This window comes from Mchenga conophoros, linkage group LG3, assembly GCF_057382185.1.
Source record: "Mchenga conophoros isolate Kocher_MC1m ecotype Shallow Benthic linkage group LG3, M_conophoros_male_GT1.1, whole genome shotgun sequence".
Lineage (NCBI taxonomy): Eukaryota > Metazoa > Chordata > Actinopteri > Cichliformes > Cichlidae > Mchenga > Mchenga conophoros.
The window spans coordinates 25,040,901-25,068,757 of NC_140528.1; the positions used below are offsets into that span (position 1 = coordinate 25,040,901).

Here is a 27,857-nt window from a genome sequence, read left to right on the forward strand (position 1 = left end):
TCACGGCTGTGTCTGCACGGTCGTGCCGGTTCGCCAGGTGGCCGGCCTCCGGACCAGCGTTGCCATCACCGCTGGAGACTTGGGCGGCCTCCACAAGAGACACTGCCTTGTTATCGGGTTGGAGGCCAGTGGGGGAGTAGGTTGATGGTGGCAGTGACTTTGTGGACAGCCAACAAGTCTACTCAGTCTATTCTCCACTTCTGTATCACAGAATGGGTACAGCACCCATCAGACCAGATTCCACTTCTGCACCCATCAACACCTTTAGTGTCAGAGTTAGTGGGGTGATCAGGAGAAGTGGAGACACATGAGGACACAGCTGACTCGAATGAAACATAATGACAACACAGGGGAGAGTAACACTGGACACACTAAGATGAGACACGGACCTTCAAAGTAAAACCCTGAAACATGACAGGACTAGACTCTGAACTAAACCTAAAAACAAACTCTTAACCAGAATAACACTGAAACTTGGGATTATAATATTCCAAACAGGACAACTAAAGAATCAGAAAATAAACCATAACACAGAAAAAAAAAAAAAACAAAATACAAGAAACAGAAAATGCTGGGTCAAAATAGCCCAAAACCATGTCATTTAGAGGTTATCCCGAATTGATTGCCAAGCAGTGACTGTACTGTTTGTCTGTTTAAAGCCATGTTTTCAAGCGGCTCAACTAAATTGTTGAAAAGAACAAACAGACATGAATCAGTAACAAGCAGATGTGTTTCAGCAGATCAGATCCAATCACTTAAAAGTCTACCTGCTGGGGCAGCATACACCTCAACTTCACACAGGATTAGTGTCATCTTCTGTCCAGGAAGAAACACGTTCACAAAGCGACCCTCCATCCTGCCTCCATCACACTGGAATGTGTAGGTTTTACCCGCTTTGATATGTGAGATAGAAGCACACCTGACAACAGAAAGGGTACGTCAATATTATATTAATATAATGTATAGTGTGTCATGAAAAGGCTGTCAAACAAATTTCTGAAAATAAAAAAAACTACAGTTCTGTCTTTGTGCTTTTTTTGATCGTGTATGGCCAACGTTGACACAAATGTCAGTCTGGACCAAAATGTAAGTTTCTGACAGATTTCATAGTCATGGTCCTAGGTCGTTCAGCCCAAGTTTATTTCCTCATTTATTACATATTTCATCTATTCTTCTTTAATATTGTTTTGCTCTGTTTTTCTCCTAGTTCCCAATTTCTTTAGAATCTAGTTCCCTCTCAGTTGCACCCTCTTGTGTTACTCCTTGTGTATTAAGCTCATTCTTGCATTTGTGTTTTCTGTATTTAGTTATCTCACTTTTTATTCTACTTTTCTTCTTTTCTTCTGCTTTTTATTTTTGATAGTAATTGCTCCTTGTAATTTTGCTTGACTTCCCTTGTCTCCTCCTCTGTGATTTTTTCAGGTGTGTCTTGTTCACCCCAGTTGTTTCCACTTCCAGAGGTTTAAAGTGCTAGTGTGTTTCTAAATAATTTAAAGGGTTTAGTAAGTTTATACTTTTCAGTTTCCTTTTTGAACTTTTTGTTTCACCTTTGTAGAATTCCTAAAATGTCAATTAATAGCTCACTTTGACATTAAAATGGTCTGCCAACGCATGGCTGCATTTGGGTCCTCCTTTTTATGATCTAAAGCATTAATAGTTTTTTTTCAAAATGGATCACAGACAGGTTTTTTTGATAGTAGCTAGCTGGTATCCCTGTCAAAGGGTAATTTAAGTGCCATGTTGGGGACAATACATGTCTTGTAGGGCTGCCACAAACGATTATTTTGATAGTCGACTAGTCACCGATTATTTTTGCGATTAGTCGACTAATCAAATCCATTGGACGTAAAACGTACAGCTTATTGCACCAGCAGCATCTGCTCTTATATAACTATCATTAGCTTACAGCTTTAAGTGTTTAAGGTGCTAACTAAAAATAAAGACAAAATGAGAGTTTATTAAATTTTAATGAAATCTGCAGATTGTTTCGGTGAAGTTTAATAAACTCCTTGCTATCTAAAATATAACAAGACACTGGAGTAAATTCTCGAGCATCTCACACTTCTGATAATCAGCTGTCTGCTTGACGTTTATTCTGCTGTGTAAAAACTATAACTTTAATCTCAGCCAAACCGATTTACTCCGGAACAAATAAAATACTAAAAAAAAGCCAAACAATAACATTTTTCAGTTATCTAAGTGACTTATATATCATGTTTAACCTGAGGAGCGAAAGACGGCGGTGGGTTTGAAAACGATTAGCCGGGAGTCCGGTGTTCTCACGGCGCTAGTGACCTTGCCCCCGGCTAGCTATCGAGCTAGTGGGTAACAGACGTCTCTGAAAACGTCGGCGCGCTTTTGAAAATACGTGGTGTCTTGATAAACTGAGCAGATATTTGAGGTTTACACAGCTACATTCTCGCCTGAAAATATGTTAAACGTTTATTTTGTGACCCAGAAAGAATAATAAGAGTAATATTAAAACTAACTAGCTGCCGCCATTGTTGGAAACTGAGCAGGGCCGCGCTATGAATTCTGGGACACAGCTTCTTCTTCTTCTTCTTCGGGGTTTAACGCCAGCTGGCATCCTTGTACATGCAGTGCTGCCATCTTCTGTTTCAGTCCGTTATTACACTCTTAAATCCTACTACTTATTCCTGCGGCTTTTGTGATCTTACAAAGCTTCAAACGAAGCGTCGACTATTAAATTAGTCGTCGACGATTTTAATAGTCGACGTAATCGTGACTAGTCGACTAATCGTGGCAGCCCTAATGTCTTGTAAACTTTGAACTCTCGCTATTCTGAAATGACTTTCACAATAAAAGTAGTCTAATACAAATTCTCATCATTGTTGTTGTTGTTGTTTCCATTGTTCTCCAGCACTCTGGCATAGACCTTCCCATGAAGGCTGAGGAGTGTGATTCCCCTATAGTTGGAACACACCCTCTGGTCCCCTTTCTTAAAGATGGAAACCACCACCCCAGTCTGCCTATCCAGGAGTACTACCCCTGGTCTCCACGCAACATTGTAGAGGCGTGTCAACCAAGACAGCCGTACAACTTCCAGAGCCTTCAGGAACTCGGGGCTGACCTCATCCACCCTAGGGGCTCTGCAACAAAGGAGTTGTTTAACTCATCCCCAGACTCTGCTTCCTCCACAGAAGACCTGCCAGTGTGATTAAGGAGGTCCTTAAAGTATTCCTTCCACCGCCCGACAATTTTCTCAGTCGAAGTCAGCAGTGCTACACCCGCGCTATACACAGTGCAGGTAGCACACCACTTTCCCCTCCTGAGTCACCTGAAGGTTTGCCAGAATCTCTTCGAGGTAGTCCGAAAGTCTTTTTCTATGGTCTCTCTGCCACTCCCACACCCGAGTTTTTGCTTCAGCCACTACCTGCGCCGCGTTCCACTTGGCCTGTTGGTACTATATCAGCTGCCTTCGAAGTCCCACAGACTAACCAAACCCGATAAGACTCCTTCTTCAACCTGGTGGCTCCCCTCACCTCTGGTGTCCACCATTTGGTTCAGGGGTTACCACCATGACAGGCGCCAACCACCGTGCGGCTGCAACTTAGGGCAATGGCTTGAGCAATACAGATGCTGAACATGGTCCATTCAGACTCAGTGTCCCCGGTCTCCCTCAGAATGCTGTTGAAGCTCTGCCGGAGGTGTACGTTGAAGATCTCGCGGACCAGGGCCTCTGCTAGGTGTTTCCAGCACACCCTCACTACACGTTTACAACCCTAAGAAAGATAATCACTGTAAAATGCATGCACTGTATTTTGTGATAATCACAATGACCCCCAAATTAAACCTTGATTTGTTTGTTCTTTGGTATTTGATGTGGTTACCCTAAAGCGTGTCTGCTGGTAAAGTAAAAATTAAGGTTTCAGACTTGGAAGTCTGTGAACTACCAAACGTCTGTATCACAAACAGACTGATTACCATAGTACACTTCAAGCTCACAGAGACTTAGGACTGTCATCCCTGTTGGACAACATCTCCCACCCCATGCAGCAGACTGTGACAGCACTGAGCAGCTCCTTCAGCGGGAGACTGCGGCACCCACAGTGTGGGACGGAGAGATTTCGCAGGTCTTTCCTCCCCACTGCTGTCAGACTCCATAATAAAGACTTTAACTGATCAAACACACACATCCATACATATGCAATAACACTAAGTGCAATAATCTTTTCTGGCATCGTTGTATTTTTACTCAGTTGTATATAGCATTTGTATTCTATTTTTATCTTATTGTATATTTTTATTCTATTTTATTCTACTGTATATAGTATATTATTTTTATTCTATTCTGTACAGCGGTGTACTGTATTTATTCTTATCGTATTCTAATTTTTGCTTCATAACTTTTGCACTGTCCACTTCCTGCTGTGACAAAACAAATTTCCCACGTGTGGGACTAATAAAGGTTATCTTATCTTATCTTATCTTCACTTCCTGGTAGAAATACAGTGATTTAGCATCCCTCCATAGAACTACATGGAAAGTAGAATGTCTGTCGATTTGGAATGTGAGAGATGACCGCACAGCTGTGTTGGAAGGAATTGGAAAAAGAGAGAAGAAACAGAAACTAAATTATTATGATAATGATTTTAGATTTATTATCTGGATATGAATCAAGCTTTTTTACCTCATGCTTTCATGGTCACTGATCTCTGATGAATTTCGAATCCAGATTTCAGCACCATTCAACCTGTTTTCCAGTTCCATTCTATTAGTTATTATTACAGCACCAATTTTATAAACATTTACCAGGTCTACTCTCCACCAAGGGTTGGATTCTACATTGGTAAGCGTGCAGGACTCACTTTGATAGCTTACATCTCTGTTTCCAATCAAATGCCTTGCCAGCAAGACCCACATTGTTGTTGATTGAAGATTGGACAGCTTTTTGTTTCAGTGCCGTGTTATAAAGGATGACCAATGATGTGACAAGATGGCACCAGCAGTATGCACGGCGACACGTCTGTCGACATTGCGTCCGTCAACTCTTGTAGCTTGGCTTTGGCTTCTGCTAGCTTTATCCTTTTCTATATTATGCCAAAATGCCCTTGGTCTGCGTGTGTACAATCACCAGCTACTTTTAAATGGTAAATGGCCTGTATTTGTATAGCGCTTTACTTAGTCCCTATGGACCCCAAAGCGCTTTACACTACATTCAGTCATCCACCCATTCACACACACATATTCACACACTGGTGATGGCAAGCTACATTGTAGCCACAGCTGCCCTGGGGCGCACTGACAGAGGCGAGGCTGCCGGACACTGGCACCACCGGGCCCTCTGACCACCACCAGTAGGCAACGGGTGAAGTGTCTTGCCCAAGGACACAGCGACCGAGACTGTCGGTGCCGGGGCTCGAACCGGCAACCTTCCAATTACAAGACGAACTGCCAACTCTTGAGCCATGATCACCCCACTTTTAGAAATCAAAGCATCGTATGATCTGGCTCTTAAACAAACAGCGATAGGAGATGATTATGGGCCTCCTCCACCACTTTTTGAGCCCCGTATTCCAGCCTATCTGTGCCGACACTCCTACAACACTTCGTGGAAGAAGCGCCCGAGGAAACGATAAAAGCGAGCTGGTACACTCATCAAAGTCAGAGCTCTTCTCCGTGATTCCCGTAGAACTACTGGACCAGCAGAGTTTATCTTTAGATGGATCCTGCCTGGACCCGTGGATGCGGTGTGGACCACAGAAATCTTTGCACGCTTAACTGAGCCAGAGCATGAGATGTTAGGATCTACACCCTTCAAATGGCTCTACTAAATGTACGATCTTTAGCAAACAAGACGTTTTGTAGTAAATGACTTCCTAAAGTCACAACAGCTGGACTTTCTGTTTCTGACAGAAACATGGCTTCAACCCGGTGAGTCTGTAGCTTTTTCGGAACTGGTTCCTCCTGATTGCTCATTCTTCAGCCTCCCTCGGTCCTCTGGTAGGCGGGGAGGCTTAGCCACCGTGTTCAACCCATGATTTCATTGCCATCAAAAACTACAGCACGATTCATTTTCTAGTTTTGAACTCCAGCTGTTTGAGTTACACCTGAGCTCTGCTGCGCCATTGTTGTGTGCCCTCATATACCGCCCTCCCAAGTTTAATAAGGATTTTATCAAAGAGTTTTCAGATTTTATGGCTGGAATTGTTCTTAAATTTGACACTTTTTTAATCCTTGGTGATTTTAACTGTCTGCTGTGACTCTAAACTTCTGGTCAAGGACTTTTTAAATATTATTGACTCTTTTTAACTTGACCCAGTGGGTTACCAGTCCCATGCATGAAAAAGGTCACACACTAGACTTGGTGCTTTCCCACGGGCTTGATGTGTGCATCACGGAAATATCTGAGTTGCGCATCTCCGATCATTTTCCTGTGTTGTTCACTCTAACGCTGCCCTGCTCAGTAGACAAGCCGTGCGCCCCAGCGCCCAAAAAACTAGCACTTAATGCTCTAACAGCGCCCGCTTTTTCTGCTGCCTTTATGGACTCTGGAACAATGAACTCCAACTGTAAAAGTGTCAAGGACGTTTCAGACATTCTTCATTCTACCTGCACTGATATTTTGGACTCGATTGCTCCGTTTAGGACTGTGTGCACCGAAAGAAGATGGAAAAAGGACAGATTGCACATTTCTCTACAGATTTTAAGGTCTCGTCTTTCTGCTTACCAAGAAGCTGTAAAAACTGCAAAGACACAATTTGTCTCAAACTTAGTGTGTCACGGTTGTGGGTCGGTTCAACCCAGCATTCTGTGTTTATTATGTTTTGGTTTATTCTTGAATGATCGTTTTGTTACCTTTGTGATTTGTTGGTTAATTATTTGAATTCTATGTTTCTGTTTATTCATGTTTAAGGATTTGTTCTTCGGTTGTGTCTCACGTTAGTGTTACCGGCACCAGACCTAGGGGAATCTGGACCGGCAGCAAGCGGCACACAGGCTAGAGAGCACTGCGTAGCCAAATATGAGCAAACTGTGGATTAACCCTTGTGTGGTGTTCATATTTTTGTTACTCAGCCAGTGTTCATGGGTCTGGTGGACCCGCTAGAGTTTTGGCTTTCGAAATTAACACTATCAAACAATTTTATGTTAAATTACTCAACAGATGTTTACTTCATCCCAATTACAAGCCATATGAACAGCAAACATGGTTAATTTTTTCCCTTTACCTTTGTTAGATCATATTTATGAATCAATGTGCTTCTCGGTTTTTTTTTTTGTTTTTTTTTTTATAAAATGTTATAAAAAAAATAAATCAGTTATAATCAAGTGGAGTGAGTGGAAAGACAACACATTTACACGTGAAACAATATGTTTCACAACTAAATGGGATCAGCTGCTCATCAATGGTGACATTAGGCCCAGGGTTGTAAAACAGGTGGAGGTGGTGCACACACTTATCCCACACTGTCCTGATGGCAGCTAGCTTGTCTCTCTGCCGTCGAGCTGGTCTGTCGTCTCGGTTATCAAAACGGATAATCCTGGAAATTTTGTGGAAATTTTCCAGAGACATTGATGCACGGAAAGGTTCTTGCCGGTTTCTGCATCCCACAGGGATTCTGTGGATTCCCCTTTGGACCTAAAAACTCCTGCAAGAATAAGAACCCCAAAGTAGGCCTTTGGGGTTCTTAGATGAATTTGGTCCATCTCCTTCCACCTTTCTCCAAAAACACACCTTCCTTCTAGATTACTGCAATCCAGAATAATTTTCTGGATGGAATCTGGGATGAAAAGCTCAAATGAAGACTTGATGTCCTGCACATGAGTAACTGTCAGCCGTGTTGGCCCTGGCTTATCACAGTAATAGCTCTGCAGGGTGGCTCATTTCTTGGGCAAGAAGACCATTCAATTTCACCAGTTATTGACATCCATATTTCTTCACTTGCTGACTGGTGGGCTTGTTCTGGTCCTGGAGCTGGCTGCAGATGGGGTACTCGTCTTCGTTTTGTTACTAAATGGTGCTCAACCTCATCCTCTTCTTCAAAGTCCCTGTCAGACTCTGAATTTTCAGAAATGTGAAATATTCTGAAACCTCTTTGTCAACATCATCATCCGAAGCCCCTCTCTCTTCCAAAATCAATTGGATGGCCCTCGCAGCAGATAATCTTTTGCCATCTTGATCAGTTGTGATAAAGAACCACACTGGCAAAGTCTTATTTATAGTATTATGCCCCTAATTTGCAGGAGGGACACGGTATGAGAAAATAAAATTTGGATCCCTCAAGAAAGAGGGTAAAATGTGTGGGAATGTAAGAGCAGACGGTGTTGATAGTTGAATTTTCAACAATGTTGCAACTTTGTGCGAGAGCAGGAGGGGAAGAAAACACTATCAGCAGCACCAGAAAGGAGGAAGACAGAGTGTGGGAACGTAGGACCTACACTTTCAACACTTTTATTAGACCTGGGTCCAGTGGACCCGAACACCTTGTATGTAATGTAAATGCGTGGGGGGAGGTACAGTATGAGGTCATTGAAAATTAGTTCGGATTTATGTTCTTCACAGAAAATAAGCCAAAGCCAATGAATTTCAGGTTGAAAAAATAATTAATTGTTTCATTTTTCTTTTGAAAAAAAGTGAAAACGGGTCTCACAGACCCGAACACCATACAAGGGTTAATAGAGAGGACACCGAAGTTAGCGTCTTGCTCAGGCCGGAGCTCATTTATTTCTCCACATATACACAATACAAATCACACTAGACCATGCATTCTTCCCATAAAATAACAGAGTTCATAAACAAAAATAAAGTTTCAAAAAGCATTCTCTCAAAAGCAAAATAAATACAAACTAATTCAAAATGACTTTACATACTCAAAACTTAAACAAAACACTCGCGGCTAAAGCATAACAACATACCAAAATAACCCATCTCACATTCACACCTTTCCCCACATTCGCGCCATATACGCTATTACTTTTGAACATGGCGTCCCCTGAACGCAACACAACATGGCGGCAGACGACTGCAAACGTTGTTTCACCAACAAAAAGCTTTCCCCTTAATACATGTACTCAGTACTGCTTGGCTAACACTAAAACAAACACTACAACACATTTTCGGAAGTCGCAGGTTGCCACTGTCATAGCATATACTTATAGTGCTACGTAGCATTATGCCGATGATACACTAATACTCATTACAACAAAATACCACAAAACAACATCAACACTCTCATCTCAAAATATAGCCGAACAGTTGTTACTCAACTTACATGACATTTAGAACCAGTTCGGTAACATAAAAGTTTGTTTGTCAGTACCTGTGGATTAATAGAGAGGACACCGAAGTTAGCGTCTTGCTCAGGCCGGAGCTCATTTATTTCTGAGCTGCGCATGCGCAGAGCCTATAGCTAGAGTCTCTCTGGTAGTTCCACAGCAGTGCAAGAACACACTAGAAATCCATACGTCAGAACGCTGCTGATGGCACAGTTGTAGAAGTTCAACATCAGAGATCTGGGAATGTGTGCGCTCCGCAGTCTCCTCAGGTAGTAGAGGCGCTGTTGGGCCTTCCGTACAACTGAGGTGATATGGTTGCCCCAGGACAGGTCCTCGGTCACAGTTACCCCCAAGAATTTAAAACTGCTCACCCTCTCCACCGCCTCACTGCCAATGAAGAGAGGCAGATGGTTGTTATAACCCCTCTTCCGGAAATCTACAATGATCTCCTTGGTCTTTTTGGTGTTTAAGACCAAGTTATTGTCGTGGCACCATGACTCTAGTTGTTGCACCTCTGTCCTAGTTTGTCTCATCATTGTTGGATATAAGTCCGAGCACTGTAGTGTCATCTGCAAACTTAACAATGAGATTGGACGCGCAGGAGGAAATACAGTCATGGGTGAAGAGAGTGTATAGCAGAGGGCTCAGAACACACCCCTGAGGGGCACCGGTGTTGACCACAAGGGTGGAAGAGGTGTTCTTACCCACTCTGACACTCTGTCTACGGTTAGTGAGGAAGTCCACAATCCAGTTGCACAGAGAGGAGTTAAGTCCCAGTTGGTGGAGTTTGGGACGGAGTTTGTATGGCCGGATGGTATTAAAAGCCGAGCTGTAGTCTACAAAGAGGAGCCGTGCATAGGTGTTCCTGTGTTCCAAGTGCTTCAGTAATGTGTGCAGCACTGTGGTGATCGCATCCTCGGTTGACCGGTTCTCCCTGTATGCAAACTGGTGCGAGTCCAGGGATGGTGGAAAAGCAGCTAAGACAATGGAAGAAATGTGTCCTCACAAAGAAAAACCTAGTACAGGCAGATACCCAACCTGAGGTGTCAAACGGAGAGTCTGACACACTATAGGGCTAATCATGGAGCCGTAAAAAGGAAACCAGCAAGGACAGGGATCGAATAACCGAGTGGTAACTACGCACCACAGAGCCAGGCGTGAACCAGCAAGAAGAAGCTTGCAGTAGAGGTGCGAAGCCTATGCTCAAGTTACACAGAAAAACTGAGTCACTGACAGGAAGCATGGCCTTTCGTGCGGGATCATCTCCAAGGGCCAGAGCAGAGAGAGTGTGCTAAGTGACAGCTACTTCATTGCATTTTTAAATTGGCATCATGAATTATTGAGCCAGTTGGCATACAAAGAAGGTGCTATTGATCCCTTGGGAGAGAAGCGTGATACTGTTTGGATGAAGACACTTTTCTTTTTAGCTGGCATGACACCTTAGCTGCTACAGCAGCCCATGACAACAAAAAGAGGGCGAGGTGTCACTGGGATTCAGGTGAAAAGAGATGAACTGCTCTCGCTGAGTGAAAAGAACAGTGGAACTCAAGACGTCGGCTAATTGATGGAGGAGATTCAATCCACCTAATTGAAGGCAAAACAATGGATGACGCCTAAAGCACTGTCAATCCATATGTGTTTCTACAGACTGAGTGGGGTGAGGCAAAGGATTACCACTGAACTCTGAGACCATCCATTGGTATATTAAAGTTCCAACTTCATTTTCCTCAGAGCTTGACATGGACACCTACGGAGGAAAAACTATCACACGACACTGACACGTTTGACAGAAGTGGGCTTTTGATACACTGTTTTACTTTGGTCTCTGTGGCATCACCAACATTTAAGCACTGAAAAACAACAACTACAAACAGCAGTTTGCATTTATTTAATAATCTAGAAGATAACATAATACATCAACTATGGTTACTTCTGAAAAAAAAATCAAACATATCAGTTAATATAAATTTTGCTAGTACCTTAGTCTGTGCATGAGGCTAGAGTAACAAGGGCTATAAATTACCTTTTTTTTTTTAAACCAACGTTATTGCTTTTGTGCTCACAGTAGAGCTGGGCGATATGAGATTTCTTCATATCACGATATGTTTTTTTCATTTCAGGCGATAACGATATCTATCACGATATAAGCCAAATAACTATATTTGTAAGATTTAAATGTGCCGTTGCTCACAAGTAAAATGTGAAATAATCAGCAGCTTGTTTTTATTTAAATATTTATTTCCCATAATAAGTTCAACAGGGTAGATGTACTTAAGGAACATGAGACTTTTTCAGATAAATAAAGGCAAATATTGCAAACTACACAAAAGGCAGCCGCTAAAGTGTTTAAGTTTCAAAATAGAACAAACGAAACAGACTACTAAATTGTCAATTCCACTTAGAAACAAAATATTAATTCTAAAAATAAATCTTAGTTTGTGTTACAGAAGAACAGACAAAACTGACTAACTTTTGTCAATATCAAATAAACTGAGAACTAAAAGGAAATTCTCAATCTCTCCTTGTTGTATAGCTTAGCTTTTCAAACAGTTTTAACAGTTACTTTAGTCTGACAAAAGCCGAATGACGAATTAGCGCTTCCAGTCAGACACTGAGGCTACGTCCACGCGTACACGGGTATTTTTGAAAACGGAGATTTTCCGTTTTCGTTTTAAAAAATAATCCCGTCCACACATAAAGGCAGAAATGAAGGAAAACGCTGCTATGAACATGCCAAAGCAGCAGGTGGCGCTAGATTCCTAACCGTGCAGAAATATTGGCCAATCAGAAGTCTAGAAGCCTCGGTGGGAAAAAGTAAACAAAGCTGGGGCATAGAAGCAGAACCGAGTCATATGTGTGGAGGGACAGTAACTGTGTGTATATGTAAGCATTTAAACACTGCAGAGAGTAGAATTAACAGTATTGTAGAAATTCATTTCACCGAAACAATAACGTGGCGCACAGTGTGACGCATGCACCAGTTCATTGTATTTCCAGACTTGCTTTCGGCACAATTTACAGTGCACGCTACTCTGTTTTTTGTCAGACTTGAAATAGCCGAAATACCTTCACACTACGGAACTTCTATGGCTCTTCCGTTCGACAATCTCTCCGGCGTTGGAACCATTATCTGTTTTCTCTTCGGTTACGCTCGGTTGATTTTTCTAGTCGGCACACTCATTTCCTCCATTACCCGCTGGCTGCTTCCCAAACAAACACACGTGCGGCTTGGCACTTGTGCTGTACGTTACAAGTCACGCGACGTGACGCTGCGGCTGTGATTGGTTCGGCTCTGCGCTACTTAATTTGGATTGGCTGGTCTTTTTTTTTTTTTTAAGAGGTCTATCGCGATAGCTTAATTTCTCTATCGAGTAAAAGTTATATCGCGATACATATCGTTATCGTTCTATCGCCCAGCTCTTGCTCACAGCTATAAAAAGTCATGTTGAAAAATAGGTAGTTATGGCAACTAGTAGTCTTGCTAGCAGGTCATTCTACCATAGCTAGCTAGTGCTGCCTTTTCCATGACTTAAATGGGAACTGGAATCCAAAGTTATCCCAGACAGAGAATACCCTAACACCAAGCGATATATACAAAATAACTAGGGGTGGGGGTTTAACGTGCTATTTTCGATTAATTAGTTTGAAAAAAAGTAAAGCATCTAAATGCACTTTGCATTACAAAGGAAAACTTTTGTCAATGCATGATTTCATGGTATACCGATTATGCTAGCAGTTTGAGTACCAACAAAAAGTGTCAGCAGACCAAACTTGATGAAATGGCTGGCTTCAGGACCAGAAACCAGAGGAAATTAATAAGTCAACATCGGACAAAGTTGCAAATTCTCTCGCAAAATGGATTGGTCTGGACTGGAGACCACTGTCAGTGGTAGAACATAGGGGGTTAGAAAATGCGCTACAGATTCAGATGAGGAAGCCCTGTGTAACCATCAGCAAGACAGACTACAGTGGTGGTCCAGACGAGCAGGGACCCACCCACAGCTTTCTGTCCTGGCCTGCAACTATTTGATTAGTCCTGCCACTTCTGTCCCATGTGAGAGACTTGCAGGTCACATAGTAACAAAAATGCGAACTTGAGCTCTGAAAATGTGAACAGGCTAGTTTGTCTAAGGCTACGTTCACACTGCAGGCGAAAGCGCATCAAATCCGATTTTTTTTGACCCTATGCAACCCATATCAGATCATGGTATGACAGTGTGAACGACACAAATCCAATATTTTCAAATCCGATCTGGGTCACTTTTGTATGTGGTACTGAATCCGATACATATCCGATGTCTTAGAATAGTCATGTCGCATTAAATCCGTCTTTTACGTCACCGACACAAGACAGACGCCAATTATCAGCTCCGGAGAAGCACCCAATAAGACATCGCGAACGCTTCCTGGCCATCCAGCGTAGATGTCAGTGAAACTGTTGGGAAGACAACGTTGGAAAAACGTGAACATTTTATTTATACTGTATAATCTGCAGATTCTGACAGGATTCTGCGACTATCCTTTGAAGCACCGCTCCTCTAAAACAGCAATAAGGATAATTATTAGGTTATCTACATTATTATGTAAAAAACAAAATAACTTGGGAAACGTAAAGTCCAAAGTCTTTATATTAACCCTTTAAGACCTACCATAGAACCAAGTCCGCCACAGCTTATATTATATTTTTACATGCTGTAGAGCCATTTTTGGGAGCTTTTCAAGTTGCTATACATCAATACAACCATTACAGCCTAAATTTTAATAATATGCATGCATAAAGTGCATAGTAATTACATAAATTGCAAAAAAGTGCAATAAACTACAAAAAAAATTAAAATCGTTTTTGTTTTTTTAACATATATTTCTAGTTAGAGAAATTTAAGAGGCTTGTCCCTCAAAACTGTAAATACAAAAAAGTTGCACAAAATAGTTTCCCACCACAGGAAATTTATTTTGAGTGTCTTCATAGTTTTATTTTTGAAATACACCAATTTCTATACACTGCAGGAAAAACGAAAATAAATATTATAGTGCAAATTTGCAAAAAAGCAGCATGTGCATCAAAATAAACTATTTCCAGCAGTGCAATATGAGTCCTAAGCATCCCACAAACGACACAGAAAGTCATGAAGTCAAACATAACTTTTAAAAACACCAGTATAAGCTCATGAGGCCTTGATGGTAAAAAAAAACTACATTTCCGTGAAAATGACGTCACTTCCGGTTTCGGGCAGGTCATGGCAGACATGCGAGAGTTCACGCTGATGGACATAGGAAGTGTTATGAACAGCTGATCGGATCGGCAAAGCGTGTTTCTGGAATATTATGTTTTTGTTGCTGCAAGTGCTTTTTATGCAGTTTTTGCAAAGCTGTATGTGGAAGGAAACTGTGACCTAGGACAAGCTGATGGCATAAGATGTAAGTACAACTCCTCCGGTTTCATATGCAAAAAAAATTATTGCGCTAGCTCACATGGTTGCAGTGCTACCGGGATTTAAAAATAGTTACGCAAAACGGAGCGTGCCCGCTCTGACCAGTTTTAAAGGGTTAAGGGCCATCAGTCAAACAATATTGTTTGCTCTGGGTCTAAACAGAGCACGTTGTGTGTGACGTCTTCTTTTGCGCATGTTTGCTGTCGCATTTAATTTGTAGTGTGAACGAGCAGACAAAAAAAAAATCGTATTTGATCAAAAAATCGGAATTGAACATTAAGACCTGCAGTGAACGTAGCCAAAGTAACTGGCTGAAAGAGATGGACAGTAAATTGTGAGTCCAACAGATTTGTTATTTTTTGCACCAAAATGTTTAATGTTCACACTGTTTTAGCCTAATGTACAAAATAATGTTAGCTAAGGTTATTCAGAGTTTAAAGGTGAAGCTGTATAAATAAACTTATAAGTTTCTGCCTTATTTTTTTAAGAAGAAAAACTGAACTTTATGTTAAACTTTTTATTATTATTATTATTTAAAGACAATACCATTTTGAAAATGTACTTAAAGTTCTTAAAATAACACTTTATTTTGAAGTCTGCACAATTTTGGCCAGGGATTTTTTTTTTTTCCTCTGTTTTGCATTGAAATGCAGTTTCAATGCATTTTCCCCCATAGATTAAAAGTGCTTGAGTTTACAATATTTATGTCCATGTCTATAAGTTATGCCCAATAAAATCCTTTAAAATTTAAAAAAACAAACAAAAAAAACCCCATTTGCGCTTTGGGGCAAATTTTCTTTTGCGATTAATCAAGATTAATTAATTACAAAATATCTAATTAATTAGATTTTTTAATCGAGTCCCACCCCTAAAAGTGAAAAAACCAGGGGTATTTTACTGTCTCGTAGGGTTAGGGTTGTTTTTTTGTTTCAATCGCTGCACAATTTCTGCTCCAAAAGGCTTGGCAGTAACAGCAGATTAGAAATACTGGAAACTTATTACTGTAAATGCTGCAAAACATTCTTCCCGAGTTCAACAAGCAATTCACCTGTTGCCTGTGGCAAGATTACGCACAACTGTTTCCAGCATTCCCAAGTTTTGTAATTGTCTGTGTAGTCATCACCTCCCCCTCTTCTCACTCAGCCATTACAAGATATCTCGGAGGCAATAAACTTGTATTCTTCGAAGCAGGCACCCTCCGAACACCACAACAGAGGTTGCTGGAGGCGGACTGCCTGCTTTCACATCAGGGGCTTGTGACTCAGCACTTAGTCACGGAGCAGGAACAGAGAGGAGTACCTGTACAGCAACAATGTAAACGGTCTTCAAAAGCAGGATAGTAATTTTCACTTTCCGTGCAGCGAGACGGTCGGCCCTGTTTGCCTCTTTAAATCACTGAGTGGCGTCACTGCTGGAGCAGAAAGATTCACTTGGTTCTTTGGTTTCCAGTGTATGCACACACACACACACACACACACACACACACACACACACACGCTGAATAACACGAGAAAAGTGCTCAAGTGGAAGCAATTTGATGACAAATACAAATAAATGAAAATTGCAACACAAAAACAGAAGCTTGAAAAGGCAGATGTATAAGTTCACACAGAAAGGTAGTTGTGAAAAGTATGTCAAGACCATCAAAAAGCTATTCTGAGAATTCGTGGTTGTTCATTAACCTTACCTAAATAATTTACACTGTTACAGCCTGGAGGGAAAACAGGGTTTAAAATATAAATCTGTCAATTTGATCTGACCAGAACAGAAACAAAGCAGCATTCATAAAAACAGAAGTTTAATTCTACGAATAATAATTATTAATGATGTTTGTGGGAGACAATGCAGACACACGCACACACAGAGACAAATGTGTTGTTCGTGCCAATGAGGTGTCTTCATCTCCATAAGGACAGCAGGCCAGACGGAAATGAGCCCTCTGTTATTTGGACTGAGTGTTGTCATTAATTCTGTCTGCATCAAACCCAGCACATGTTATTTACACTAAAGACCACAATCTGGCTTTGAAGGACTCACTGAGGGAGGGTGTGTGTGTGTGTGTGTGTGTGTGTGTGTGTGTGTGTGTGCGTGTTTGTAGGTGGAGGGTAGGGGTGTCTTTTTTCAGTTGAAGGCAGCCTCGTGTTAAGTCATCCACAATGACTCCTGAGTGCCAAGCAGCTTTGTTCTTCTCAGCGTCTATATCATTTCAATTCTAGTCTATCTAGTTTTTTTTTCCAAAGCTTGTGGCTTAGCTTGATTTTATCATGCTTGGTCTTGCCATAACAAATCTAGCTAGCAAAATACTATACTCATAGCAACAAAATATGCCTTGGAGAGCTGCTACAAACTTTGTTGTTTCAAATAAATTGTAATTTTTTTTTTCTTGCTTTAATTCCTTCCTTTGTTTTGGCCTTTGTAGTGGAGCATAAAGCTTTTTAATTAAAGGATAAATCCAGTTCTAGATCTTTTCCCCCTAATTCTAGGACTCACTCTTCAAAAGTATTAATGTTCCACTCAAAAAGACAAATCTGAGGAGCGTAAACTCCAACAGGATTAATGAGTTAGTTGTGTGTGTAGAGACCAAAGCCAAACTTTTAAGTGTCGTTAAGAGGACCTCTTCTGACCTGGTTAGATTACCATGGTAACTGCATATTTAAAGATGCATAATGCTGTATATTTATTTCTATTCTTAGAGTTTCCTACTGAAATCAGCTGTACAAATCACTAGTTATTTTCCTGATGACATTATCAAGAGCAATACAGATTCTCAGTTGTAGGGATATTTTTTATTTCCAAATCTGTTGAGCCAAACTTTGCTAGATCAATATCCATATATTCAAATAGGAATGCTGAACAAATAAGTATATTTTTATGCAAGCTCCTGATTTGCTGGCTGGTATGTTCCACACTTGTGATACTGCTTAAAAATCAAAGCAGCCATCTTTATTTGTCACAGATAACAACCATAAAAAAAAAAAGACTTTCACTTCGGCTTGAATAAAAAAAATGTTATTTCTATATATCAGCCATTTCCCCTGGTGTTAGAAATAAATGGCAGCAACGAAAGAGCACTTAGTGATACAATAAACATGGGTTAGGGTTAGAATTTACAAATTTACAAGTTGCTGCCTGTGGACATTTGAAATGTACTTGGCAAACTGAGTATAATCCATTTTCTGAACAATAAAACAAATGTGCCCTTTTATGACCCTGATGAACAAATCCTGGATTAAGAAGGAAAGGTAGTAACTGTTGTTGTTATGCTGACTATGTCTAATTGCTCTTTGTGTAGCCCCTCACCCAGGACCATGGTAAACCCTACCAGGCAGCAACAACCCCCTGACAACATAGCTGCTGGGATCCCTGGGACACGCAAATCGCTGCACCATGATAAGGTAGCGATGCACTGTACAAAAAAAATGTATATTGTATTTTATATGGAAATTTAGTTGACTTCACATTAATATTTTTTAAATAAAGTATAATTTATATATAATTAAAATTTAAAATTTATTTAGAAACATTGTTGTTTCTAAATAACACCAGATAAGAATCAGCTACACCATTTCCCTATCCACTCACACTAACTTGCATTAACATCTGTTTAACTTACCAGTATCAAATCGCATCTTAAAGTGTGATTTCATAGCAGAATTAACACCGTCACTCTCCGTCAGTGATTTAATTGGAATGTTTACGTTTTGTTTCTGTTTTTTTTTTCTTCTCGTTTTTTTTTTTTTTCCCTCCTCTCTTTTCCCCCTCTTGGTTTTATGCTGCTCACCCCTGTCCTTGGTTTCTTTCTTTATTCCTTTCACTGCCTCGATCACCTGCTTCGACACTCATCCACAAATATCCTTTATTTCGACACATACGCACCATGCGCTTAACGGCAGCACATTTACATCAGTCAGACAGCGCACACAGTCATATAAGATACACACACACTTAAGCCAAGCCTACTCATATTAGTAACTATGCATACACAAAGTCAGACTCAGGGAGCATCTCGCCACACATTTTTTCTCTCTCTCCTTCTCTTTATTTATGAACAAGTGACGTATTCTCTCCACCTGTCTAAGCGACGCACACAGCATACATCCCTAGTTATACACAAACATCTATGGGTACACTGAGGTTCATTACATGGAATATAAATGGAGCTGGCTCCAGAGAAAAGAGGTTAAAAATATTTAACCAACTCAAAAAACTACAGGCGGATGTTGTCCTATTACAAGAGACCCACAGACCTCTTAGAGGTTCGAATGAACTTAAAACACCTGAATTTCCCAATGTGTTCTCAGCTTGTTATAATTCTAGACAAAGGGGAGTAGCAATTTTAATACATAAAAATATTAATTTCACAGTACTCGATACAGTTATAGATCCAGAGGGCAGATTCTTAATCATTAAACTATCTATACGTGATAAAAAGCTATGTATTGCAAGTGTATATGGTCCAAATGTTGATGATCCCTCATTCTTTCACGGTTTTTTCAGTGCACTCTCTGAACACTTAGATGGCACACTTGTTCTTGGAGGTGACCTCAACCTTGGACTAAATGAAGACATGGATAGGCTCAATACAGCGGGAACTCAGCGTAATTGGCAGTCCACAAATATAATCAAACAGTATATGAGTGACTTTGGTCTTTGCGATGCATGGCGCTCCCTTCACCCCACCAGTAAGGAATATACTTTTTTCTCACATGTCCATCACTCCTACTCTCGTCTGGATTATTTTTTGGTCAGCAGCTCACTGCTGAACGACATTTCAGACACTGAGATTCACCCTATAGCTGTCAGCGATCATGGTCCTGTATCTTTAACACTAATGCACAAGAATAATACTACGCCAAGAAAAAACTGGAGATTTAATATATCACTACTTAAAGATAAAGACTTTATTAAATATTTAAAAAAAGAGTGGACTTCATATTTGGACTATAATGACACTCCTGAAACATCAGCTTCTGTTCTATGGGAAGCAGGGAAAGCTGTGATGAGAGGTAAAATAATTTCTTTCTCATCACATAAAAAGAAAAAAGAAAACAAAAATATTCAGGAATTAGAAAAAAAACATCAAATCACTAGAAGAAGCCTACGCGTCCCACCAAGATCAGGAAACATTGAACAAAATACGCAAAACAAAACTAGAATTAAATGAGATAATTGATAAAAAAACAAAATTCTTAGTACAAAGACTATGCCTACAAAATTATGAACATGGTAATAAATCCGGTCAATTTCTAGCAAACCAGCTAAAAATAAATAAAGAAAAAACAACTATATGTGCTGTTCAAGATTCATCTGGGAACACATTATATGAACCGATACAAATAAACAACATTTTCAGGGATTTCTATAAAACGTTGTATTCACCACAAATAAACCCATCTAAAAAAGAAATTGATCAGTTTTTGGACAACATAACTCTTCCAAAATTATTGGACACTCAAGCAATGGCACTGGATTCACCACTGACACCAAGTGAACTCCAGGAAGCCCTGATAAGTATGCACAATAATAAGGCTCCAGGTCCAGATGGCTTTCCTGCAGAATTCTACAAAGAATTCTGGTCGATTCTAGCACCAGTTTTCTACAGAAAGTTGTTGGAAATTAAAGAAAAGGGCAGACTTCCATCAAATATGAATTCTGCAAACATTAATCTCCTGCTAAAACCAGGCAAAGACCCTGTATATCCCTCAAGCTATCGTCCAATATCCCTTATAAATGTAGACCTTAAAATAATCTGCAAAGCTCTCTCAAAGAGACTGGAGAAAATAACCCCCCTCTTAATTCATCCTGACCAAACTGGTTTCATAAAAGGTAGGCACTCATCAACAAATACACGTAGATTACTTAATTTGATAGACTACTCATACAGTAAAAACCTAGAAACTACAATATTCTCTTTAGACGCAGAAAAAGCATTTGACAGAGTTAACTGGAAATTTCTATTTGCAACTTTACACAAATTTGGTTTTGGATCCTCTTTCATAAACTGGTTAAAAATATTATATAATTCCCCAACAGCTTGTGTTAGAACAAATGACCAGACATCCTCCAGCTTCTGTCTCTTGAGGGGCACCAGGCAGGGATGCCCACTCTCCCCTTCACTATTTGCAATTTTTATTGAACCACTAGTAGCAGCAATTAGACAGAATTCAGTAATTAAGGGCATAAAATGCAAGAACGTGGAACATAAAATCAGCCTTTATGCAGATGATGTGTTACTCTTTCTCCAAAATTCACAAACCAATATCTCTGGGGTGATTGAATTGATAAACTCTTTTGCAAGAATATCAGATTACTCAATTAACTGGTCAAAATCTACAGTCCTACCGATTAATTGCTCCTTCCATAATTCCTCTTCTACACCACTGCAATCGGGAAATATAAAATATTTAGGTATTAATGTTTCTCCCAAGCTTGCAAATCTAACTAAATTAAACCATATCCCACTTTTAAAGAAGGTAGAAGATGATCTGGCTAGATGGAAATGTCTACCCATATCACTCATGGGAAGGGTTGCCGCTATAAAAATGATGGTCTTACCAAAAATAAATTATTTATTCTCAATGATCCCAACTAAACCGCCACAAGATTGGTTCAGATCTCTAGATTCATGTATGTCCAAATTCCTTTGGAAAAATAAACCCCCACGTATAAGCTTAAAAACACTACAAAAGACCAAGGATAAAGGAGGACTAGAACTGCCTAACTTTCAGCACTACTTCTTAGCCAACAGGCTTCAGTTTATCTCAGGATGGCTAAAACACACCCTCTTAGATGAACCTTGGCTAGATGTAGAACAAGCACTCTGCAATAATCTAGAGATCTCAGACCTACCATTTATCAGCTCAAACATCCAACGACATGAATGCTTTAAAAGCATCAACATCAGCTCTTCTCTGACAGCATGGTGGGAGTTTCTAAAATTGACGGCGTCTTCATTAATCCCATGCAAACGTACACCTATCTGGAACAACCCTGACATATTACAAAACAATAATATGATAAACTTTTCAGATTGGAGTGATAAAGGAATCAAATATTTAGAACATATACTAGAAGGAACAGAATTTATTTCATTTGACGGACTAGTTACACAATATGGGATCAACAAGAAAAGATTTTTAGAATATCAACAAATGAAATCCATAGTAAAAAAGAAATTTAAACCAGGTCAAGTTGAACTACAAACACCACCAAGTGTGGTTCAATTTCTTACTCTTAAACCCCCCAAATTACTATCCAAAATATACAGAATGCTTTCTAAAACAGATGAATCAATATCACTTCCTATTGCAAAATGGGAAGCGGATTTATCAGTTAACTTAGACCTAAACTTCTGGTCTCAGATTTGCTTAAAAACCTTTCATCTAATTAGAAATCCCAGTCTTCAATTAATTCAATACAAAATATTACATAGAGTGCACTATACAGGTCATCGGATGTTCAAGATGGGCTTTTCGTCTACCAACAACTGCTCACACTGCCAAACCAATTCACCGGACAATTATATCCACGCTCTTTGGTTCTGTCCACCAGTTCAGAAGTTTTGGCGCGAGATATGTGAAGACTTATCGAAGTGTCTGAAATGTAACATTCCAACTTCCCCCTTAGTGTGTTTGTTGGGCAGCTTAGATAATGTCACTTCAGAAAAGAATATCGCCCATATGGTTTTCACTGCCCTATGCATAGCCAAGAAAACAGTCCTCATGAACTGGAAAAATAAAAATAATCTTAATTCTAACCAATATAGAAATTATCTATTAGATTACATTAGTCTTGATACAGCCTCTGCCACCACATCAGATCAATTGCTCTGGGCTCCTTTGATCAGCTCCATCACCTAGTGGGGGTGGGGGGTCATAGTTTGGTCCCGCCTTCACTGTTGTGATTGGTGTGGGGGTAGGGACAGGCTTAGGGCGTCGGGGGGTTCCCCGGAGGCATCTTCCTTGGGGGGCTCAACCCGGGGTAGCGGTCATGTCCGGTTAGGGGCTCTGTTGGCTCTCAGCTGACTGTTTCCTCGCGGCTGCGTGCAGCGGGGCTAGGGGAGGGTCTGTGCTGACGGACGTGGGTTACTGACCTGGTAGCCTGGCTGCCCCTGGGTGGGTCCGGGATGGGCGTGAGGTTCTGGGGGCGCTCCGTCTCTGGGCTGGGACCCGGACCGGGCCTCGGGGGCTTGGGTCCTGGTTGGTGTGTTGCCGGGGTTGTGGGCGGGTGGGTGCATGGGGGCCCAGCCCTGGAGCAGGGTGCCGCCGGTGCATCGAGCCACCTGGGGGGCTCTTCAACTGGTGGGGGAGATTGTCACATCTTGCAGGAGCTTTCCTCTCCTCAGGAGCTCCCTCTGCAGGAGGGGGAGATACAGGAGAGGTGGAGGAAGATCTCAGCCTGGGTGTTTATTGTCTTATGTAGTCTGGAAGATGAGTGGATGGTGGGGTGGGTGCAGTTTTCTCTGTGGTGGGGTTGGGTGGACTGTCCCGGGCTCTGTGGGGCCGGGCGGCGCTGCTGCACTGGGCCCGGTCTGGATGGGCTTTGCCCCCCTTTCCCTGGCGGGTCGCGGAGTATGGGGGTGCCTACTGGGGTCAGCGGGGGAGCTGGCCCCAGGGAGGGGTCACTTGCCCCTCCCTTCCTTCCCTCCCCATCTCCAGCTGCCTCCCTCTTCCCGCTCCACCACAACCACCCACACATGCAGGGCCTTGGAGTAGGGGTATGTCACCAGGGTGCAGAGGAGGCTACCCCCCCCCCCCCCCCCCCCCTCTGTCCCCTTCTGGCTGCCTCTGCCTCAATTTTATCCCACAACTTAGACATTCACATTACTCACACTCTCATTACACATACATATAGGATCTTGGGGGTGGGCACGATACACGGAATCCAAATTACCATCAGGGTGTACACCCCACCCCTGGCATCGTTGCCCACCTCTCAATTTTAAATACACGTAGACATTGAGGGCTAGCAGGAGGGACCATGCGCTTACCTGCTGCTCTCTGGCAGGTAGCTCCAAGCCCTCCTGGGTTTTAAATGCACCTTAGAACACACATGCATCAACATTACAATGAGCGGGTGGAGGGAGGTTTGGAGTCTTCTCTCACCCCCATTCTCTGCGACCTGCTGGAGCAGGGGGGCTAGGACTAGGAGGAGGAGTTGGCCGTCCGACTGCGGTCTGGAGTGTGGAGCCTTCCTGCTGCTGCGGAGTCGGGGCGGTCTGCCTCCCCCCACCGCAGGGAAAAGGGAAACACCACCTGGGTCTGGGTGCAGTTCCCCCCTCCAGGGGCGGGGGCACCTAGACCCGGTTTGTAGAGTATGCTTGGGGAGTGTGATCGTGTGTACAACGTCTCTTTATGTCTGTCTCCACGTTGGTTGAGTGTGGAGTAAGTGCATATGAGAGCATGAGGGTGGGAATGGATGTTTGTATCTGTGTGTGCCTGTATGTCTGTGTCTATATGTCAGGTTGGGTGTAAGGCGCCACCTCTCTGGGGACATCTCAGGCCCTCCAAGGTTTGGAGGCCTATCTCCCCCTACCACCACTTCCCCTGCCAGTGGCGGACCCCCTCAGACATCGGTGCGTTGGTGGTTCTTTGTGTCCGGGGATGGGCGTCCAGGTACACACCGGCTCACTCCTTGGCGGCCGCTTATCGGGGCCTGGACCCTGGGGCTCGCTCGGGCCACTTCGGAGGTGGGGTGCCCCCGGCCTCTCGGCCTGGGGCTCGGTCACTCAGGCGCAGCTGGCTGCCAGCGGAGCTCACGGGCGCGTCACTGCAACTCCCCCTGGCTTCTGCTCCGCGGCTGCTGAGTGAGCCCTCATCTGGGACTCTCCTCAGCTCTTTCCGGGACAGTGGCGCAGCTGCCCCTCTGTTGGTCTTCCTTGGTCTCTTGTGTTCTGGGGGCCTCTGGATGTCTGGAGTTTTGATCTCCTCCACACCTGCTTCACGCCCTGGAGGACGGGGCTGTGGTCCCCCCACCCCTCTAGCAGATTATTACATGAAGGAACCTTTTAAAAAACAAAAAACAAGCGCGTCCATGCTCACAGGTGTACACACGGGTGATCACACCCACAAACTACACCCTTTTTGGCTCCTACCTCAAAGCACACTGTGTTCTGTTGATCTTATGTGCTGCACAATAATGTTTAACATTTAGTATTTACTGTCATATTCCCATATATCATTGTGATGTTGTTTATTCTATTACTCTTGTTCTCTTCTGCTTGCTTTCTTTTTTCTTTCTCAGCAGGTGATCCAGGTGATTGATATATGCATTTTTTTTTCTCTGCCCGTTCTGTTGGTTTTTGTCTTTTGCCCTTCTCCCCCGTCCCTCTTCTCAGCTGTTTCCCTTTCCCTCTTTCTTTCTCCCCTTCTTTCCCCCAGTCAAGTCTGTCCCGTATTCAGTAAGTGAAAATAAAATAAACAATAAAAGGTGAATCAAATGGACCATTACGGCAAGGCTGGGATGGTCAGTTTGGTAAAGTAAATCCGTTGGGCATCTTTCTTTGCCTTTAGACAACAATTCTGATGGCAAAAGAGCCAAACGGGACAGGCCAAAAAAAAAAAAAAAAAAAAAAGAAACATTGTTGTTAATAATAAGTTAGCATTCAAAACACATAACACAAAGTTATATATTGCCACTAAAAGAGTTATAAAAAATTGCACTGTATATCTGTGGTTTCTGCAAAATCTGTGAATCTGAAATCTGTGAAAGGGTTTTATTGTTTTCTCAGAAATGACATAGACATTAGTGATGTGAACATTAAGTAGTATCACAAGCGACAAAGGACCATTTACTATCAAATACTGTTCACAAATCTGTCTAAATCTGTGTTAGTGAGAACTTCTCGTTTGCTGAGATAATCCGTCCCACCTCACAGGTGTGGCACATCAAGGTGCTGATTAGACAGCATGAATATTGCACAGGTGTGCCTTAGACAGCCCACAATAAAAGGCCACTCTGAAATATGCAGTTTGATCACACAGCACAATGCTACAGATGTCGCAGCTTTTGAGGGAGTGTGCAATTGTGTGTGAATGTGAGAGTGAATGAATAGTGGAATTTTAAAGCGCTTTGGGTGCCTAGAAAAGCTCTATATAAATGCATTCCATTATTATTATTATTATTATTATTGGCATTCTGACTGCACGAATGTCTACCAGAACTATTGCCCATGAAATGAATGTTCATTTCTCTGCCACAAGCCGTCTTCAAAGGAGTTTCAGAGAATTTGGCAGTACATCCAACCGGCCTCACAATCGCAGACCACATGTAACCACACCAGCCCAGGACCTCCACATCAGCATGTTCACCTCCAGGAAGGTCGACCAGGTGGAGACCAGCCACCCAGACAGCTGCAGCAACAAACGGTTTGCACAACCAAAAAATTTCTGCAAAAACTGTCAGAAACTGTCTCAGGGAAGCTCATCTGCATGCTCGTCATTCTCATCGGGGTCTGGACCTGACTACAGTTCGTCACTGTAACCAACTTGAGTGGGCAAATGCTCACATTCAATGGTGTCTGGCATGTTGGAGAGGTGCTCTGTTGATAGATGTTTTTACTGTTCAGGGCAGATGGCAGACAGCTTTTGTGGCATCGTGTAGGTAAGCGGTTTGCTGACGTCAACATTGTGGATTGAGTGGCCCATGGTGGCGGTGGGGTTATGGACAATGAACATGAGTGCATTTTGTTGTTGCCATTTTGAATGCACAGAGATACCGTGTTGAGATCCTGAGGACCATTGCTGTGTCATTTATCCATGACCATAACCTCATGTTACAGCATGATAATGCACGGCCCCATATTGCAAGGATCTGTACACAATTCCTTGGAAGCTGAAAACATCCCAGTTGTTTCATTGCCAGCATACTCACCAGACATGTCACCCATTGAGCATGTTTGGGATGCTCGGCTCGGCGTATATGACAGCGTGTACAGTTCCTGCCAATATTCAGCAACTTTGCACAAGTATTGAAGAGGAGTGGACCAATATTCCACAGCCCACAAGCAACAACCTGATCAACTCTATGCCCATTGCACACCATTTGCCTCACACAGTACAACACATCTCCATTAGATGTGTTGCACTGTGTGAGGCAAATGGAGGCCACACCAGATACTGACTGGTTTTGCGACATCTGTAGCATTGTGCTGTGTGATCAAACTGCATATTTCAGAGTGGCCTACGTTCACACTGCAGGTGAAAGCACATCATCATTTTTGACCCTATGCGACCCATATCCGATCATGGTATGACAGTTTGAACAACACAAATCCGATATTTTCAAATCTGATCTGGGTCACTTTCGTATGTGGTACTGAATCCGATACATATCTGATGTTTTAGAAAGCGACTGCTGTTTGAATGGTCATGTCACATGAAATCCATCTTTTATGTCACTGACACAAGACAGACGCCAATTATCAGCTCCGGAGAAGCGCCCGATAAGACATTGTGAACACTTCCTGGCCATCCAGTGTAGATGTCAGTGAAACTGTTGGGAAGACAACGTTGGAGAAACGTGAACATTTTATTTGTACTGTATAATCTGCAGATTCTGACAGAAATCTGGAACTATCCTTTGAAGCACCGCTCCTCTCTAAAACAGCAATAAGGATCATTATTAGGCCATATGCAAATAACAAAATAACTTTATAACTTAAAGCAAAATTGGGAAACATAAAGTCTGAAACAGTCAAACAATACTGTTTGGTCTGGGTCTAAACAGAGCGCGTTGTGTGTGATGTCTTCTTTTGCGGGTTCACACTAGAGCGCGTTTGCTGTCACATTTTATTTATAGTGTGAACAAGCAGACAAAAAAATCGTATTTGATCAAAAAATCAAAATTGAGCATTAAGACCTGCAGTGTGAACATAGCCTAAGGCACATCTGTGCAATATTCATGCTGTCTAATCAGCACCTTGACATACCACACCTGCGAGGTGGGATGGATTATCTTGGCAAAGGAGAAGTTCTCACTAACTCAGATTTAGACAGATGTGTGAACAATATTTGATAGTAATGGGTCCTTTGTGTCTGTAGAAAAAAGTTCAGCTCATGAAAAATGGCAGGAAAAACAAATGTGGTGCGTTTATATTTTTGTTCAGTGTAATATATTAATGGCATGGTGTATGCTGTATCCACAATAGAAAACTAAGATTTTGATGTATATATATCATTGTACTTGTAA

The 27,857-nt window shown here is 41.9% G+C and overlaps 1 pseudogene; it reads right to left on the reverse strand.

Moving 5' to 3' along the window:
* LOC146577813 (uncharacterized) lies at nucleotides 1-26,701 on the reverse strand (annotated as a pseudogene).
* Nucleotides 26,702-27,857: the final 1,156 nt, after the last annotated feature.